General features: G+C 43.7%; 1 pseudogene; it reads left to right on the forward strand.

The window, feature by feature from the left end:
- The window catches only part of LOC122931453, a 38,477-nt pseudogene extending 34,345 nt beyond the window's left edge, over positions 1 to 4,132 (forward strand).
- The last annotated feature ends 15,219 nt before the right edge of the window (positions 4,133 to 19,351 follow it).

Below are 19,351 nucleotides of genomic sequence, written 5' to 3' on the forward strand. Positions count from 1 at the left end.
CAAAATAAAAATATATTCACCGTTCAGCATTGCACTCCTCTGTTGAAAAACCTTTTGTGTAGTGTAAAAGTAGAAAATAATTAGGGCCTAATTGCATTGATATATTTTACAGCCCTGTTTGCCGTGTATTAGTGGCGAAATAAAAATATATTTGCCGTTCAACGTTGCACTTATCTATTGAAAAGCCTTTTGTGTGGTGCAAAAATAGAAAAAAAATTAAGGCCTAATTGCTATTCAGCTGTTCAGTGATATATTCTACAGCCCTGTTTGCCGTGTATTAGTGGCAAAATAAAAAAAAATATATTCGCCGTTCAGGGTTGCACTATGTTGAAAAGTCTTGGAAAAGTGGAAAAAAATAAGGGCCTATTTGCCGTTCAGCGCTGCAGTTATATGTGGCAAAGCCCTTTTTGCGGTATGGACCGAATGTTAAACAGGCTTTTTTGGGGAAAATTGATGGGTGATTGTAGACTTTGTTCTGTATAAACCGAATTCCATTATCCTTTCATTGGTGACATTTTTTATTTCAAACTTTTTTTCGGGAAAATTGATGGGTGATTGTAGACCTCCTTTTGCTGTATGGACCGAATTACGTTGTTGTGGGTCCTGCAGTAAACATAATGAAGACGCTGATGACAACACAGCAGCAGACTTTGCCTTTACCATCTATTCACAATTAAATCAACCAGCTTCAGTAAGTTGTTATCTGCTGCGTCTGCATTCGATCTCCACAGCACACAAAACATGACAAGAGAGCCTCTGCTTTGGAGTCCAAGTCAAGTTTCTTAAGATCAAGAGTTCCATCCGAATTGTGAGTAACATTCTTGCTCCATGTGCAAAGCCATAACAAAAGGACTCCGTAGGCAAAAGAAAAATATATTCGTCGTTCAGCGTTGCACTTGTGTAGTGTAAAAGTTTAAAAAATTAAGGGCCTACTTGCAGTTTAGCAGTGCTGTTATATGTAGTAAAGCCCTTTTTGTGGTGAAATATTTTATGTGACAAAGACTTTTTTCGGGAAAAAGTATGGGTGATTGTACACCTTCTTTTCTGATATGGACCCAATTACTTAGTGGTGAAATTCTTTATGTGACACAGGCTTTTTTTGGGAAAAGTTATTGGTGATTGTACACCTTCTTTTTCTGTATGGACCGAATTACTTAGTGGTGAAATTTTTTATGTGACACTGGCTTTTTTTTAGGAAAATGTAGGTGTGATTTTACACCTCCTTTTGCGGTATGGACCGAATTACTTAGTGGTGAAATTTTTTTATGTGACACTGGCTTTTTTGGGGAAAATGTAGGTGTGATTTTACACCTCCTTTTGCGGTATGGACCGAATTACTTAGTGGTGAAACTTTTTATGTGACACTGGCTTTTTTTTAGGAAATGTAGGTGTGATTTTACACCTCCTTTTGCGGTATGGACTGAATTACTTAGTGGTGACATTTTTTTATGTGACACTAGTGTCACGGCTGAGGATGGGGAAAACCCTCAGCCGTGCGATGCCACGTGATGTTAGTCGCTGCTCGGCCAGGACAACAGAATTAGGGAGCAGGTCACCTCCTAATGCATCCCTGATCCGACCCTAACTCCTAGATGCATGAGCAGACCTTGAAGGTAGGAGGGCTCATGCTCAGGAACCTCTGATCCCTACTCACCCTCCGCCGATCCCTGAACTAGGAGCTGGGTAGACCACCTGTTCCTCCTGGATGCGGAGAAACAGGAGTCTAAAACTGGCCGAGCTGCAATGGGATGTAACCATAAACAGACTATGGATATGGCAGGAGAGTGAAAGACTTCCACCTCTACCTGCCACAGACACACTGACTGGATCCCTGGACACAAGTGCTGGCTGTCCACACACAAACATAAAAAGACACAGCACACATAAACACACAGGGACCCAGAACCATAGCTGCAATAATAACAGACACCACATAGACATAAACTTAACATCACATAAACATATAGAATCACAATTTATGACCACAAGGGTGGCCCTCACTGGCAGATGGTATATGGGACCAGGAGAGTGCCTCCAGCTTACTACAAGGCTGGAGTACCCCTCAGACCTGTGCTCTACACTGAGGCTAAATAGCCCTTGTAGCCACACCCACGCAGACACACCCAGTGTTCACACAAAGAGGGAGTTAACCCTTCCTACACCAGGCAAGGGATGGAAGCCACTTAAAGGGGAAGTGTCCAAATGAACATCACACTGCAGCTGTTACCGCAGGCAACGACATGCGTGGCAACCATGTCCTGGGAGTCAGCCAGAAGGCCGAGACACTGCCACCACATGTACACAATACCAAACGTTGCCACAGGCAGCCACAGTGAAGGGAAGTGTCACAGTGCACAACTACATAAACCTCGTGCACACCAGACATACAAAGTGCATACATACACACACACCCAACCAGGTGTAACCGCATGCACTTGACAGCAAGCTGCCTAGCAACAGCTCAGGCTGCTATACTGCCAAGTACAATCATGTTACCAGCGGCAACCACACGTGAGGCAACAATCCAGCCACCCTCACAATGTGATTGACAAAAACCAAACCGCAGGCAACTGCTTGCGGATAAGGACAACTAGCTTTTTTGGGGAAAATGTAGGTGTGATTTTACACCTCCTTTTGAGGCATGGATCGAATTACTTAGTGGTGAAATGACTAGGTTATGAACAATTATTAGAAAAATCCACAGCACTCTTCAATTCAGGTGAAAAAAACTGTTACTTTATTAGTAACAGCAGCATACAGAGAGCAACGTTTCAACCATTTTTGGTCTTTCTCAAGCTAGCATAGCTTGAGAAAGACCAGAGATGGTTCAAGCGTTGCTATCTGTATGCTGCTGTTACTAATAAAGTAACCGTTTTTTCACCTGAATTGAAGAGTGCTGTGGATTTTTCTATTAATTGTTCATAGGGGATGAACAATTTCATTCCACTGCTTCATATCCTGGAACAGAAGCTGGTAAATGTGGCTGGTCAGGGGTCTGGATACTTGGTGCCTAGCAAGATGGCAGCAAAGTTTGCTACATTTATCTGTCAAGATCTCTGTTTACAGTCAGTGAACGGTTACATCATTTATTGCAAGGATATACACCAACCAATGGGGTGTTAACCCACAGAAGTAGGTCATCGGCACGAAGGAGCAGTCATTTTCACAGCTCAAGGTATCCTCCTGGAAGTTTGACCTCTGCGCGTCAACGGTCTGCGTTGCAAAGCTTGTCTAAAAGAAAAATCCTGCAGTGCACCCCCTTGGAGGAAACTCTTGATCCGGCACAGGTTGCTTTGCTCCCTCAAAAACAATGGCCTCTGTACAGCGTGACACTGATGTATAATTTCTCATACACCAGACTGAAAGAGTATTCCAAGCACCTGTCTACCCACATAGCTGCCGAGAAGCAGAAGGGTCTTGCCATTAAAGTGGGCTCAGAACTGAACCTAAAAGCCAAATTTTCCTGTTTACCTGGACTCAAAGGAAAGGACAGACATCCACTGGCTGTGCTCATACAGATTTCATTCAAGCCTCCACTAACCAAGGCAAGCAGAGAGGACCGGATTGTGTGGACAGGTTGGTTCTGCGGGACATACACAGAGGACGAGCTATTGGAGGTGTTACCAAAGACATTTACTTGCCTCCAGCTCTTCCTGTATAATGGCTCCTTAGGCGCTCACGGATATCGTAGAGACGTGGTTCCAAAGAAACTCTGACTGTTGTTTCGGTAATCTGGTGATCAGTTCTCAGGACCTTATGTGGCTAGCAGCGATGTGGACCGGGTATGACGTGTCTGGATCAGTGTCGGCCACAGAACTTCTTTTCTCTGTGCCTATCGAACCTCGCATGGACATTTCTTATGCCATCTACGCAAGGGACTTCAAGACTTTATGGAATTAAATTCATAAATCAAAGGACGAGGTCACATTGGATGAAGTGGATAATTTATTCCAATGTCTTACTGGCAGTTCTTCAGACACTTAAGAATCCACCAGCAACCCAGCTCGTCAAGGTGACGACATCTGTGGCATCAGCGCATTGTGAAGAAAAAGTTAAGTTCCTCATTAAGGACTACCTGATCCGAGTGCTGGGATTCATCATGGAGCTGGCCATCAATAACATCCAGTATTGAACACATTGACGACTCTCATCTCGGACCTTGTCCACAATGTTCAGGATTCCCCTGAAGTCTTACATGTTTTACACATGATCCCTAAAGTGCTTACTACATGTTACACCGCTTCTTACCTTTTTGTTACAGCAGCTGTGAGCAGGGCCGTCTTTTTTTTTTTTTTTTTTTTTTTTAATTTTATTTATCTTTTCTAAATCCATATAAAACACATTGCACCAACAACAAGCAAAAAATGTTAACAATTAGTAGTTTCTATTCATTTCTATTTTCTTTCTCCCCTTTACCTTCCCTCCCCCTCGTTCCCCCCTCCCTTTACCATACCCTCCCACCCCTAAAGGGAATGAAGGAGGGGGGCGTGGAAAAAAAAAAAAAAAAAAAAAAACACATGGCAGATGTCAACCCTGAAGTATCCAATTTTCCCACACTTGGTCGAGATTTAATGACCCTTTAGAATTATTATTCATTACACGTTCTTCTTTAATTAAATTATCTATTGCTTTTCTCCACTGTCCCACCATCGGTGGGTCCGCCTTTATCCATTTTCTGAGAATAAGGAGTCTGGCCTGAAATAGTACTTTATTCAAGACCAATCGTATTTTTTTGTTCAAATTCAAGTGTTCAGTTGCCCCTAGAATACAAATTACCGGATCCCTGGGCAACCGAACCTTCAGGAGCAAATACACGGTTTCCATTATTTCTGTCCAGTATCTATATAGCTTGGGGCATCTCCAAAAACAATGTATCAAATCTGCTCTCTCCTCCCCGCATCTTGAACACTTATCTGTTTCTCTCACTCCCATTCTTTTCAATATCCATGGAGATCGATGAAGTCTATGCACTATGAAAAATTGTGAGATCTTATGTGAACACCTGTCCGAGATTGTCGCATAATTCCTAAGGGCATCTCTCTATTTTTCTTCCGTAAAGGAGTCTAGATCTTTCTCCCATCTTTTCTCAGCAAGCATTATAGTCCTTTTTCTCTTTACCTCCATCAGAACCTTATATCTCCTTGCAGTTATTCCTCCTCCTTCTATTTCTGCTGTAAACTTATCCAACTTATCTGATTTTTCCCTTCTATACTTGTCTTCCTGTACCACTGTCCGCAATGCATTCCTAAGCTGGAAATATTTATACATATCACTGTGGGGGATCCCAAATTCCGACACCATTTTGTTGAAGTCCTTCAGCTTATCCTCTTCAAAGATCTGATCTAAATATTTCACTCCTTTTTTCCCCCAATCTATATAATCCCTTATTGTTTCTAATTCCTTTAAATTGAAATTTTTCCATATCAGTGTATATTTCAAAAACCCTTTAATCTCCAATATCTTCTTAATTTCCCCCCATACGTATTCTATTAAATTTAATATCCTATTTTCAGTATTTTTTTCCCAAAAAAAACCTGATTCCAACACCTCTAAGTGATTACATTCTTTTTTCCATCCCCATTTATTTAATTCTTGTCTACCCACCTGACTATCTAAACTACCCTTTATATTCCCGTATTGTGTTATTAAAAAATAAAAAAACAAATTAGGGACCGCTAATCCTCCCTCCTGCACTGGAAGCTGAAGGACTTCCTTCTTTATCCGAGGGATCGCACCCTTCCAAATAAAATCCCCCATTAATCTATCAAATAGTTTGAAAATGTTCTGCGGTATTCTCACTGGGGCATTTTGTAATACATAGAGTATCTTCGGGAGGAGGACCATTTTTATTAGATTTACTCTACCTTGTATTGACATTGGTAGTCTTTTCCATATGTGTATTTTAGTTCTTAATTCTTTTATTAAGGGAAGGACATTTAGTTTTTCATATTCTTCTATATTTCTAGAGATTTGTATCCCGAGGTATTTAAAATTTTCATTTTTTTTAAGAACGTGTACCCGTGTATCTCCCTGTAATTGTCCATCTCCTAATAATAACATGTGTGATTTCCCCCAGTTAATGTTTAAACCAGAAAAAAAACCAAACTTATCTATTGTCTCCATCACTTTATTAAACTGATCCCCAGTGTTTTGCAAAAAAAGTAAAATATCATCCGCGTACATTAACACCTTTTCTTCCCCACCCACATATTGAAAACTTTCAATCTCCCTATCATTTCTTATTATATTTGCCAAAGGTTCAATTGCAATAGCAAATAAAAGGGGGGAGAGAGGGCATCCCTACCTTGTGCCACGAGATAGGGCAAACGGCAGGGACAAGCTCCCATCCACAACCACTCTAGCCCTAGGGTTACAATATATTAACTGTATCCACCCTATAAATCCCTCCCCTATGCCAAACCTCCTTAATACTGCCCATAGATACTCCCATTCAATACAATCAAAAGCCTTTTGGGCATCCAATGAAAGTATCGCTTTCTCCCCTGCATCTGATCTATTAGCTTCAATGTTGAGAAATAACCTTCTTATATTGGAGTATATTGTTCTACCCGGTATAAATCCTGTTTGGTCTTTATTTATTATTACTTTGATAACCCTTGAGAGCCTATCAGCCAAAACTTTCGCCAAAATTTTGACATCCGTGTTCAGCAGGGATATGGGCCTATATGAACCAGGATCTGTTTGTTCTTTTCCTTTTTTTGGAATTAGTGTAATAATTGCTTCCTTCATGGAATTAGGTAAATCGCCTAATTTTCGGGCCTCATCCAATGTTGTTTTTAGTTCTGATACCAAAACCTGAGAGAAGGTTTTGTATATTTCAAAAGGAAGTCCATCTCCTCCTGGAGCCTTCTCGAGTTTAACCTTCCCCAGAGCCAGATTTATTTCTGCCACCGTTATTTCTTTCTCCAGATATTCTCTTTGCATCTCAGATATCCTACTAAAAGCAATCTTATCTAAATATGAATCTAACTCTTGTTTTGAGTATTGCACCCTGGACTTATATAGCTCTAGGAAATACTCCCGAAACACATTTTTAATGCCTTCAGGTATAGTGGTTAATTTACCCGTTTTATCTTTAATTGCGCCGATCCATGATTTCCCTTTTTGATTCTTCACTATATCTGCTAGGATTTTACCAACCTTTTCACCCTCCGAGGCTACCTGGATCCCTTGAAAAAGCAATTCTTTCCTACTTTTTTCTAATTGATATATCTTCAACTTTTCTTGTTCTTCCTCCCATACTCTCTTGTTAACTACAGTAGGGTACCTCATACATGTCATTCCTGCCTCTTGCAATTTTTCCTCCAGTACCTTCCCGTTTTTCCTAGTACTTTTTTTCCAATAATCTACTTTTTTAAACAGTATTCCCCTCAAAAAGGCCTTGAAAGTGTCCCAAACCACCAGTCTACTGACAGAACCGTTATTTTCCATAAAAAAAAGTTTTAACTCCTCAGTTATACTCTCCTTATCCGAGATCAATAATAACCAATGGGGGTTGAACTTGAACAACGGCAAAATATTTTTTTTATTCAAATCCAGCTCAATTACCATTGCATTATGATCTGACAAGGCCAGTCTTTAATATTGATTGGACCCTGGGCAAGAATTTACTTGGGCCCCCTGGATAACGCCCCCCCCCCGTCACATCCAGGGCCTCCAGGTGACGTCTCCTCTCTGTCATCATCTTCTCTGTAGATCTTCTCCACTCGGTCTGGACAACTTCTCTCAGCCGCCTCGTCTCTGCAGAGTGTGACACACAGACATCTTAGCTTCCTCACATTCTATCATTATCCCCCAACTGGAGTCCCCACAGTGTTATCCTGCTGCTTGCTGTGCCACCCCCCCCCCCCAGGGGTGTAGCTATAGGGGGTGCAGAGGTAGCAGTCGCTACCGGGCCCAGGAGCATGAAGGGGCCCAAAGACACTTGTGCCGCATAAGAAGACACACAAAGCACTGAGGGAAGGGGGGCCCAAGATGAACTCTTGCACCGGAGCCCATGAGCCTTTAGTTACGCCCCTACCCCCCCCCAATACCCCCAAATACTATCCTGAAGAAACATTACTGCCCCCCATAGTAATAGTGCTCCTCATAGTCCCACCAATAGTAATTCCCTTCTAGAATGCCCTCATTAGTAACACTGCCCCAACCATGATAATGCTCCTCAACAATGCCCCCATTATTAGAAGAGCCCTCCCATATTAATAATACCCTCACAGAGTCCCTAGTAGAAATAAGGCCCCCTATTGTTCCCCTCAGTAGTAATAAGGCCCCCATAGTGCGCTTAGTAGAAATAAGGCGGATCTATAAGACCCTCCTATAGAGCCCCCAGTAGTAATAAGATGCCTATAATGTCCCGTGGATCTGCAGTGCCCCCTGCAATCATACTCCTCCCTCCACCATACAGTCCTATGTAAATAACATCATCTCCTCCCCAGCCGCCTCCAACGCATAATCCAATGCAAACATCACCCCCTATGGCTACTTTCACACTTGCGTTCGTGTGGATCTGTCCTGTACTTGTACAGGACGGATCAGCACCGATAATACAAACGAATGCATCCGTTCAGGACCGATCCGTTTGTATTAGATTTGAATTTCTAAGTCCCAATACGGATCCGTCCTGACTTACATTGAAAGTCAATGGGGGGACGGATCCATTTACAATTGCACCATTTTGTGTCAATGCAAAGGGATCCGTCCCCATTTACTTACATTTTAAGTCAGGAAGGATCCGTTTGGCTCTGCAAGGCCATGCGGACACAAAAACGCTGCTTGCAGCATTTTAGGGTCCGTCTCCAAAACGGAACGGGGGGCTGTACGGAGCCGAACGAATGCATTCTGAATGGATCCGCATCCATTCAGAATGCATTGGGGTTAAACTGATGCATTTGGGGCTGCTTGTGAAAGCCCTGAAACGGATCTCACAAGCGGATCCCCAAACGCAAGTGTGAACATAGCCTAAACCCATGTACATAAACATTATTCCCCCCCACCATCCACATTTAACATACAGTCCCATGTCAATAACATCCCTCCCTTCAGCCCTAACATACATCCCAGTTAAATAACTACAACTCCCAGCATTGCTCTGCCTCTCCCTTCACTTACCTCTCCAGTCCTGCATTAGGCTCCTCCTCTTTACTCTGGTCCAATCCTGCACTGGTCACATGATGGTGACATCATCCAGGTCATCCTATCACAGCCTGTTTTGCTGATCACATGACCTGTGATGTCACCACAGGTCCTTCGCCTCTTCCCAGTGTAAGATTCAATTGTATTGCCGTTCTGTGTACGGCAATACAGTTGCATCTAGCAGGCAGGCAGGACATTCGGGGCCTGGGACAAAACATCTGGGGCCCAGGCCCCGAATGTTTTAACCTAGCAATGCCCCAACCTAGTTACTAGTGAATGGGAGTCGGGAAACGGAGCTCCCATGGGCCCCCAGAAGCAACTGGGCCCGCGGCAGCTGCCCCTTTTGCCCTGCGGCAAAGACGGCCCTGGCTGTGAGACCTGCACATACTAAGGCTTATTTATGAAGATTTTCAGGTGTTGTCTGTACCGACCAGTTACCTTCCAGTTTTGATTGTGTAGCTTGCACTGTAGGAATGAGCTGGAGTTGGCTTGTTTGCTGGACTGTCCTCCAGTTATCAGCTATAACCCCATACATTTCATGATCAATATGCATTACCATCGTGGTCACCCTGACACTGGTCGTCAATCCATTCTACATTCTTGTTGATGAAGCACTTCCTTTTTCAGTTTCTCTTTTAAATCTTGTGGTTTTGGCCCTTCTGTGTTGTATTTTATGTGTGTTAATGTCCTGTGTGTTAAATAAACGTTTTGTTTTCCCCCGTTCAAAAAAACCCCAACCAATTGGCTTGTGATTTGGTAGCTAAAAGCAGGAGTGGGTAAAAAACACAGAAGACATGCAAATATTCAGTTCATGTGTCATCTCTGTTTTGGATCAACTCCTGTTTTTGTTGGCATTAGCAATACTGATGGAATCGAAAAATTCGCTCATCTCTAATGCAGATAAAGACACCATATTCAAAGCTTTTCTTCTGCAAATAATGCTAAACAGGAAAAATATGACATAAATAAGTGGCATTATAACCAGATACAGTCATGAGAAAAACAAAGTACACCCTCTTTGACTTCTATGGTTTCACGTATCAGAACATATTGAAAAACATTCAGTTCTTAAAATTAGGCAAATGCAACCTCAGTTGAAAAACAACACATGACAAATTACATAATCTCATTATTTACTAACACTAGGCCAAAATGCAGAATGTGTGTATGAAAAATTAAGTACATCACTATTGTTTTCACAGTGGTACATTGTCTGTCCACCCCAGCCCCATTGGACTCACAACCTCTTTTTAGAGAGTGCTGCTAATCATATGCCCTTGATTAACTAATCAAGTCTGACCACCTCTATAAAATCTGATATTTTGGCAGTTTTCTGGTGTGGAGTAGTGTTGATCACGAATATTCGAATTGCGAATTTTAATCGCGAATATCGGCACTTCGAGAATTTGCGAATATTTCTAATATCACAAAATATATTCGTAATTGTGAATATTCGATTTTTGTGAGAATACCAGTTCATGCGAATTTTTATGCGAAACATTTTATGCGAATTTTATACGAATTTTCACAATCAAGAAAATAATGGCTGGAGATCATGAATTCGCGAATATATGGTGAATAGTCGCCCAAATATTCACGAAATATCGCGAATTCGAATATTGCCCCTGCCGCTCATCACTAGTGTGGAGATTTCATGCCTGTGTTAACACAATGCTAAGCATAAAAGACATCAGCACTGATCTTAGAGAAGAAATTGTTGCTGCTGATCAATCTGGGAAGGATTATAAAGCCATTTCCAAACAATTTGAAGTTCATTATTCTTCAGAGAGAAAGCATCTTCATTGTTAATCAAACTACAAGATTTCTTCAACAAGGTTCTTTGGACAAACAAGACCAAAATAGAGATGTTTGGCTACAATGCAATGTACACAAGTTAATGTACAAGACAATGGTTGAAAAAGAAAAGAATGGAGGTGTTACCACCATGGCCTCCTCAGAGTCCAGCCCTCAACCCAATGTAAATGCTGTGGAAGGACCTTAATAGAGCTGTGCATAACTGAATGGCCACAAACCTCAATGAACTGAAGTAATGCAGTAAAGACAAGTGGGCCAAAATTCCCCCAGAATGATGGGGGAAATTGATGAAATCATACAGAAAATGATTACTTCAAGTTATTGCTTTTAAAGGTGGTTCTTCTTATCCATGGAGTGTACTGAGCCTGTTGTGTGCAGTTACCTGGCTGAGGATGTATTTACCTGATTGTAAGACCTCCTTAGGACCAGATGTTTTTTTATTTTGTCCTGACATGTAAAACCATAGAATTCAAGGAGAGAATACTTTGTTTTTCACATGACTGTAAATGTTAATAGCACTCTACATGGAGTGGCCCATGTGTTTCACCACCTACTGTGTTTTCCTCAGGGGTAACTGACAGCACATCCTGTGTTTAAATACATATATCACACATTATTAAAGAATATAAATAAACAAGGTATAAAAAGGCTGGGAGACTGTCCTGTAAGGTGATCAAGCACATGAGAACATGGTCACTACCCACCTCACCCACCCTACTACAGCCTACAGAGAATTTATATGTCTGAGTAAGATATGGTAAAGGACGAACGTGAAAGAATACAGGACAGTGAGCATGCTCCAGCAATCTCAGGCACCATTATGAAATATCAGCATTCAAAGAGATTTAAAACCAATATTAAAGCACTACAGTATAAATGGATGATGCACAGCAGGGGCATACATAGAAGTCACTGGGCCCCATAGGAAGAATCTAACTTGGACCCCCATGCCCCATTTATAGCTTCTCCCACTACCCATTCTTAGTAGCCAGCAGTGCATTGATATGTGAGGTAGATATAATAAATATATATATATATTTATATTTAATTTATATTATATATATTTATAAATATTGTGGGGATTCGCTCTGGTAGTTGGAATAAGCGGGTGCAGTACAGAGGCAAAGTACAAGTTCGTAATTCAAGTGTCACACAAAAGGTCAAACAAAAAACACTTTTTGCAGGGTTGGTGTTTGTTCACACCAAGTAGAAAGTTCATGCATAACAAAAAATGTCACCTTGTCGGCAGTTCTGCCTCCAGCAGTCTAAATGCAGGCTTTAGGTGGCCTGCTCTCCCAACACACGGGTCTCAGCTTTTCAGCCCAGCACAGTGCTCAGATCACAACACACCAGGGCGTTCTCTGCTGCTGAGCCCAGCTGTCTTTTTAAGGATATCCAGGTGCTGTCAAAACCTTGCCTGGAACGTGGGGAGTAGTCACCCACCCAGTACTTTGACTATTCCCAATAAGAGCCATCCCATATCAGCTATTTACACCCATACTAACTAGCAAAAGTGTCAATCAGCATCAGATGCCGCTGACACATGAAAATACCAGCTCTTATTTCACTGAGGCCAGGAACCATCAATGACGACCCCTTGTACCTTCCTACATACCTCCCCCTTTGTTCAACCCTGAGGGGGTGAGCACACGCTAGACAGTATACCCGGGACAGGGCATCTGCATTTCCCTGTAACCGGCCTACCCTGTTTTCCACCAAAAACTAAAAGTTCTGTAAAGAGAGAAACCTCCGGGCATTTCTGTCCTTGGCCTGGCTCATCCATTTGATAAGGGAGTGGTCGTTCACCAGGCGGAACTTTCTCCCCAACAAATAGTAGCGGAGAGATTCTAGTGCCCAATTGATAGTCAGGCACTCTCTCTCCACTATACTGTACCTGCTCTCAGCTGGGGTAAGCTTACAGCTGAGGAAGACAATGGTATGCTCCTCCCTGTTGACTTCCTGAGACAGTACATCACCGAGGCCTACTTCAGAGACATCTGTCTGCACTATACACTCCCTTTTGAAATCAGGTGTCACCAAAACCAGGGACGCACACAGTGCCGACTTCAAAGCGGAGAAAGCCTTTTCCGCCTGATCATCCCAGTGAACCATCACTGACTTGCGTCCCTTCAAGAGCCCTGTCAAGGGTGGGGAAACCATATCAAAGTGGGGGAAAAACCTCATAAAATATCCCACCATTCCCAGGAATTACTTTACTTGCCTAGTAGTGACCGATCGGGACCAATTCCATATCGCCTTTATTTAGTTCACTTGAGGTTTGATGACTCTGCGCCCAATGACATACCCAGGTATTTCGTCTCCTCTAACCCTATCGCACATTTTTGGGGTTAGCTGTTAGTCCAGCCTTTTAAAGGGAGTTCACTACAGCCTGTACCTTAGGTACGTGACTTTCCCAGTCTGTACTGTGGATGACAATATCGTCCAGGTAAGCCGAAGTGTACCGATGGTGTGGACGCAGCACAATGTCCATGAGCAATTGAAAGGTGGCAGGGGCGCTGTGCAGACCAAAGGGTAACACCTTATACTGATGCAGCCCCTCTGGTGTAATGAAGGCAGTTTTCTCTTTGGCAGCCTCCATTAAGGGTATCTGCCAATTCCCTTTGGTGAGGTCCAAAACAGAAACATAGCGGGCTTGGCCTAACCTCTCAATAAGCTCATCCACCCGAGGCATGGGATACGCATCAAGTTTGGAAATCTCATATAGTTTGTCGGAAATCGTTACAGAACCGTAAACGTCTTGTCTGGCTTGGGAATCAAGACTATTGGACTGACCCATTCACTTTTGGACTTCTCAATGATGTCTAGTTGTAGCATTAGCTGCACTTCTTCAGAGATGGCTTGTCGCTGAGCCTTGGGTACCCGGTATGGTTTCTATCGGACTCTGACCTGAGGCTCAGTGACAATGTCATGTTGGATTATAGAAGTGCGTCCAGGGAGGTCCAAGAAAATCCTGTGTTACTGCTGATGAACTCCCTGGCCTCCTGAGTCTGTTTAGAGGAAAGGCTGTCAGCAATCTTCACTGTGGCAACTGCTTCCCTTGTATCAGACTGTGGGTCTAGAATAGTGATGGCTAACCTTGGCACTCCAGCTGTGGTAAAACTACAACTCCCAAGATGCCCCCCTTGCTTGGCTGCTCTCAGAATTCTATAGAAATAAATGGAGCATGCTGGGAGTCGTAGTTTCACCACAGCTGGAGTGCCAAGGTTAGCCATCACTGGTCTAGAACCTCTCCACCTAGAAAACCCGGCCACGGGCTGTCGTCTGTGCTGGTCTCCCTATCTTTCCAAGGTTTGAGTAAATTCACCTGCTCTGGTTTTTGCGGCCCTGGCTGGTGTACCTTGTAGTTTACCTCACCAACTTTTTTTAGTACTTCATAGGGTCCCTGCCACCTAGCCAGGAACTTACTGTCGACCTTCGTATATAAACCAAAATCCGATCTCCCGGGTTAAAGATCCGGACCTGAGCCTGCCGATTATAGACCCTACCCTGGGCTCACTGGGCTGCCTCCATATGTTCCCCAACAAGCAGCAACACTGTCTCTATCCGCTCTTGCATCTGGGTGACATATTTAATTACACTTTTATATGGTGTGGGTTGTTGTTCCCACACCTCTTTGGCTATGTCGTGTAGGCCATATAGCAGTTCGAAGGGTGAGAACCCAGTAGAAGCCTGGGGCACCTCTCACACTGCGAACATGATATAGGGCAGAAGAAGGTCCCAATCCCTCCCATCTTTAGACACCACTCGTTTTAACATGTTTTTTAATGTTTGTTTATACCTTTCTACCAGGCCGTCCATTTGCGGATGATAAACGGATGTCCGTAGCTGTTTTATGTGCAGTAATTTACAGAGTTCCCTCATGACCTTTGACATAAAAGGGGTCCCTTGGTTGATCAGAACCTCTTTAGGCAGCCCCACTCAGGAAATCATCTCCATTAACTCCTTAGCTATGAGTTTGGCCAATGTATGTAGCAGGGGCACCGCTTCCGGGTACTGAGTGGCATAGTCTAGGTCTAGGATGACCAAGATGTGTTGGTGCCCTTTAGCGGACTTCGCTACTGGGCCTATGGATTCCATAGCGATTCGCTCGAACGGAACCTCGATAATTGGGAGAGATACCAGGGGACTACGGAAATGTGGCTGGGGGCTAGTTATCTGGCAAGTTGGGCAAGACTTACAAAATTCTTCCACCTCTCTGAACACACTGGGCCAGTAAAACCACTGTAGTATCCGGTCCTGAGTTTTCTGCCATCCCAGGTATCCCCCAAGAACATGTTGGTGGGCTAGCTCTAACATGAGCTTGCGATACGCCTTGGGCACCACCAGCTATTCAACATGCTCACCCGTGGTTGGTTTACCAGGTACAGCATCTTCTGATGAACCACAAAACGGGGAAACATTGACTCAACCCCCTGTTGTTGAGGTTCACCATCAACTATTACAACATTTTCCCAGGCCCGAGATAGTATTGGGTCCTGATGCTGTGCTGTACCGAAAATTTCCCTATACACTTTGAGGTCTGCCAACTCAGGACCCGGCGGAAAATCCTCCATGTCTCCCAACATTACACTCAGCAGGGTTGTCTCCCCCTCTTCCACTGAAGTGGCAGCCACCCCTACCGCTGGCACTTTGGTCTCAGGTTCCCAGGGTTCTGGCCACCCCCTTGAACAATGCCACTCTACTGTGGTTACGCCACTATCAAGGGTATAGGTAACTTTCATATCAGGCCACAGTGTAGGGAAACCAGGGAAGTCTCTACCAATTATAAGTTTATAATGTAATTTGGTGGTGACAGCCACCTCATGGGCCGCCCTGCCGGCCACCGTGGACAGAGACACCAGGGCAGTGGGATAGTCCTTTAAGTCTCCATGGATGCACACAACCCGACTTTTCGGCCAGTATACTCGGCGGGCTGCACCAGGGATGCTCTTACCAGGGACACCAGACTCCCTGAGTCCAGCAGAGCTACCGCCAGAGTGTCTCCCACTTCCACCTGGCACAGGTGGCTATTGTCTATAGTCTCTGGGGTACCTGTTGCACACAGCTTCCTGGCATACAAGGTGTGGCAGTAGCCATAGTTAATATAAATGGGTTTGCCCCGATGGGGACAGTCGGCCCTTATGTGGCCAGGCTCCTGACACCACCAGCAGACTATCTGAGCTAGGTCTGTAGGGGGTATATCCCGGGCGGGTTTTGCTGGCACCAGTCGCGGGGTCTGGGGTGGAGATTTCCGGGGTTTGACTTCCCCCCTCCCAAAAGAACCCTCCTGTAGAGGCCTGGTAGTATAATAGCAATCCACCAGGTCGACCATCTCAAGGGCATTACCAGTAGACACCCGGCCGAGCCAATGCTGGAAAGAGTATGGCAAAGCCCTCCAGAATACATCAGCCAGCAGATGGTCCAGCATAGCAGTGGAACTCAGCACATCAGGCTGCAGAGATTTTTGCAACTGGTGTAACAGATCATAATACTGAGGTCTCAAGGGTTCAGCTGGGTTAAACTCCCACTGATGCACCCGCTGGGCCAGGACCAACACACTCACCCCCAGTCTTGCCAGAATCTCCCCCTTTACTGTTGTGTAATCAGCCACTTCATCATCTGGTAAGTCAAAAAACACCTCCTGGGGTACGGATGCCAGGAACGTACCGACAACCTCAGCCCACTGATCTCGGGGTAGTTTCTCCCTCACGGCCACCTTTTCGAACACCGCCAGATAAGTCTCAACGTCATCCGAGGGGGTCATCTTAGGGATTGCCGCATGGACCGCTTTTCGGGCATCGTGGACGCTCTGGGATGCTACTGCCGCTTGTAAAGCCATCACATGTTGCAATAGCAGCTGGTTGGTTTCCTGCTGCTGCTTATTAGCCTCCCGCTTTTGCATGTTAGCCTCCACGAGGGCTTTCATGACAGCTTCCATTTTGTCAAGAGACACTGGTTGTATTCTCGCTGGTTTGATATAAGACATACAACCATGCCCGGAAAAACAAAGATATTTTGGCCTTCACGCCATCCTCACTGCACTTGCCCGCATTGTCCACCAATTGTGGTGATTCGCTCTGGTAGTTGGGGAAAAAGGGGTGCAGTACAGAGGCAAAGTACAAGTTCGTAATTCAAATGTCTGTGTTTAATCACACAGAAGGTCAATCAAAAAAACTCTTTGCAGGGTTGGTGTTTGTTCACACTGAGTAGAAAGTTCATGCATAACAAAAAAATTCACCTAGTCGGCGGTTCTGCCTCCAGCAGTCTAAATGCAGGCTTTAGGTGGCCTGCTCTCCTAACACACTGGTCTCAGCTTTTCAGCACAGTGCTCAGATCACAACACACCGGGGCGTTCTTTGCTGCTGAGCTCAGCTGCCTTTTTAAGGATAGCCAGGTGCTATCAAAACCTGGCCTGGAACATGGGGAGTAGTCACCCACCCAGCACTTTGACTACTCCCAATAAGAGCCATCCCGTATCAGCTATTTACAGCCATACTAAATAGCAAAAGTGTCAATCAGCATTAGCTGCCGCTAGGACAGGAAAATACCGGCTCTTACTTCACTGAGGTCAGGAATCTCGGTGACACATACCTACCATTTAACGACGACCCCTTGTACCTTCCTAATATATATATATATATATATATATATATATACAGTCATGTGAAAAAATTAGGACACCCTTTGAAAGCATGTGGTTTTTTTGTAACATTTTTAATAAAAGGTTATTTCATCTCCGTTTCAACAATACAGAGAGATTAAAGTAATCCGACTAAACAAAGAAAACTGAAGAAAAGTCTTTTCAAGATCTTCTGTAAATGTCATTCTACAAAAATGCCTATTCTAACTGAGGAAAAAGATAGGACACCCTTGCCCCTAATAGCGAGTGTTACCTCCTTTGGCTGAAATAACTGCAGTGAGACGGTTCTTGTAGCCATCTACCAGTCTTCGACATCGGTCTGAGGAAATTTTACCCCACTCCTCAATGCAGAACTTTTTCAGCTGTGAGATGTTTGAGGAGTTTCTTGCACGTACAGCCCTTTTCAAGTCACCCCACAGCATCTCAATGGGATTCAAATCTGGACTTTGACTTGGCCATTCCAGGACTCTCCATTTCTTCTTTTTCAGCCAATCTTTGGTTGATTTACTAGTATGTTTTGGGTCATTGTCATGTTGCATGGTCCAGTTCCGCTTCAGCTTTAATTTTCTAACTGATGGTCTCACATGTTCTTCAAGCACCTTCTGATACACAGTAGAATTCATCGTGGATTTTATGATGGTGAGCTGACCAGGTCCTGCTGCAGCAAAGCAGCCCCAAACCATGACACTTCCACCTCCATGCTTCACAGTTGGTATGAGGTTCTTTTCTTGGAATGCTGTGTTTGGTTTACGCCAAACATGTCCTCTGCTGTTGTGTCCAAATAATTCAATTTTGGACTCATCTGTCCAAAGAACATTATTCCAGAAGTCCTGGTCTTTGTCAACTTTATCTCTGGCAAATGTCAGTCTGGCCTCGATGTTTCTCTTGGAAAGCAAAGGTTTCCTCCTTGCACACCTCCCATGCAAGTTAAACTTGTACAGTCTCTTTCTGATTGTAGAGGCATGTACTTCTACATCAACAGTAGCCAGAGCCTGCTGTAGTTCTCGAGATGACACTTTAGGGTTTTTGGAGACCTCTTTTAGCATCTTGCGGTCTGCTCTTGGGGTGAACTTGCTGGGGCGACCAGTCCTGGGCATGTTGGCAGTTGTTTTGAAAGCCCTCCACTTGTAGACTATCTTCCGGACAGTGGAATGGCTGATTTCAAAATCTTTTGAGATCTTTTTAAATCCCTTCCCAGACTCATAGGCTGCTACAATCTTTTTTCTGAAGTCCTCTGACAGCTCTTTTGCTCTCACCATGGTGCTCACTCTCACTTCAACAGTCAGGAGCACACCAAACTAAATGTCTGAGGTTTAAATAGGGCAAGCCTCATTCAACATGCAGAGTAACGATCTACTAATTATGTGCACCTGGTGTGATATACCTGTGTGAGATCTGAGCCAATTTAAGAGGGAATACATGTGAGGGTGTCCTATCTTTTTCCTCAGTTAGAATAGGCATTTTTGTAGAATGACATTTACAGAAGATCTTGAAAAGACTTTTCTTCAGTTTTCTTTGTTTAGTTGGATTACTTTAATCTCTCTGTATTGTTGAAACGGAGATGAAATAACCTTTTATTAAAAATGTTACAAAAAACCACATGCTTTCAAAGGGTGTCCTAATTTTTTCACATGACTGTATATATATATATATAAATATATATGTGTGTGTGTAAAAATAGGGAACTGGGGACAAATGAAGAGAAAGGAGGAGGACCTCCAATTACCACTCCATTCTAGTCTT

The sequence above is a fragment of the Bufo gargarizans genome, chromosome 3 (genome assembly GCF_014858855.1).
Source record: "Bufo gargarizans isolate SCDJY-AF-19 chromosome 3, ASM1485885v1, whole genome shotgun sequence".
Taxonomy (NCBI): Eukaryota; Metazoa; Chordata; class Amphibia; order Anura; family Bufonidae; genus Bufo; species Bufo gargarizans.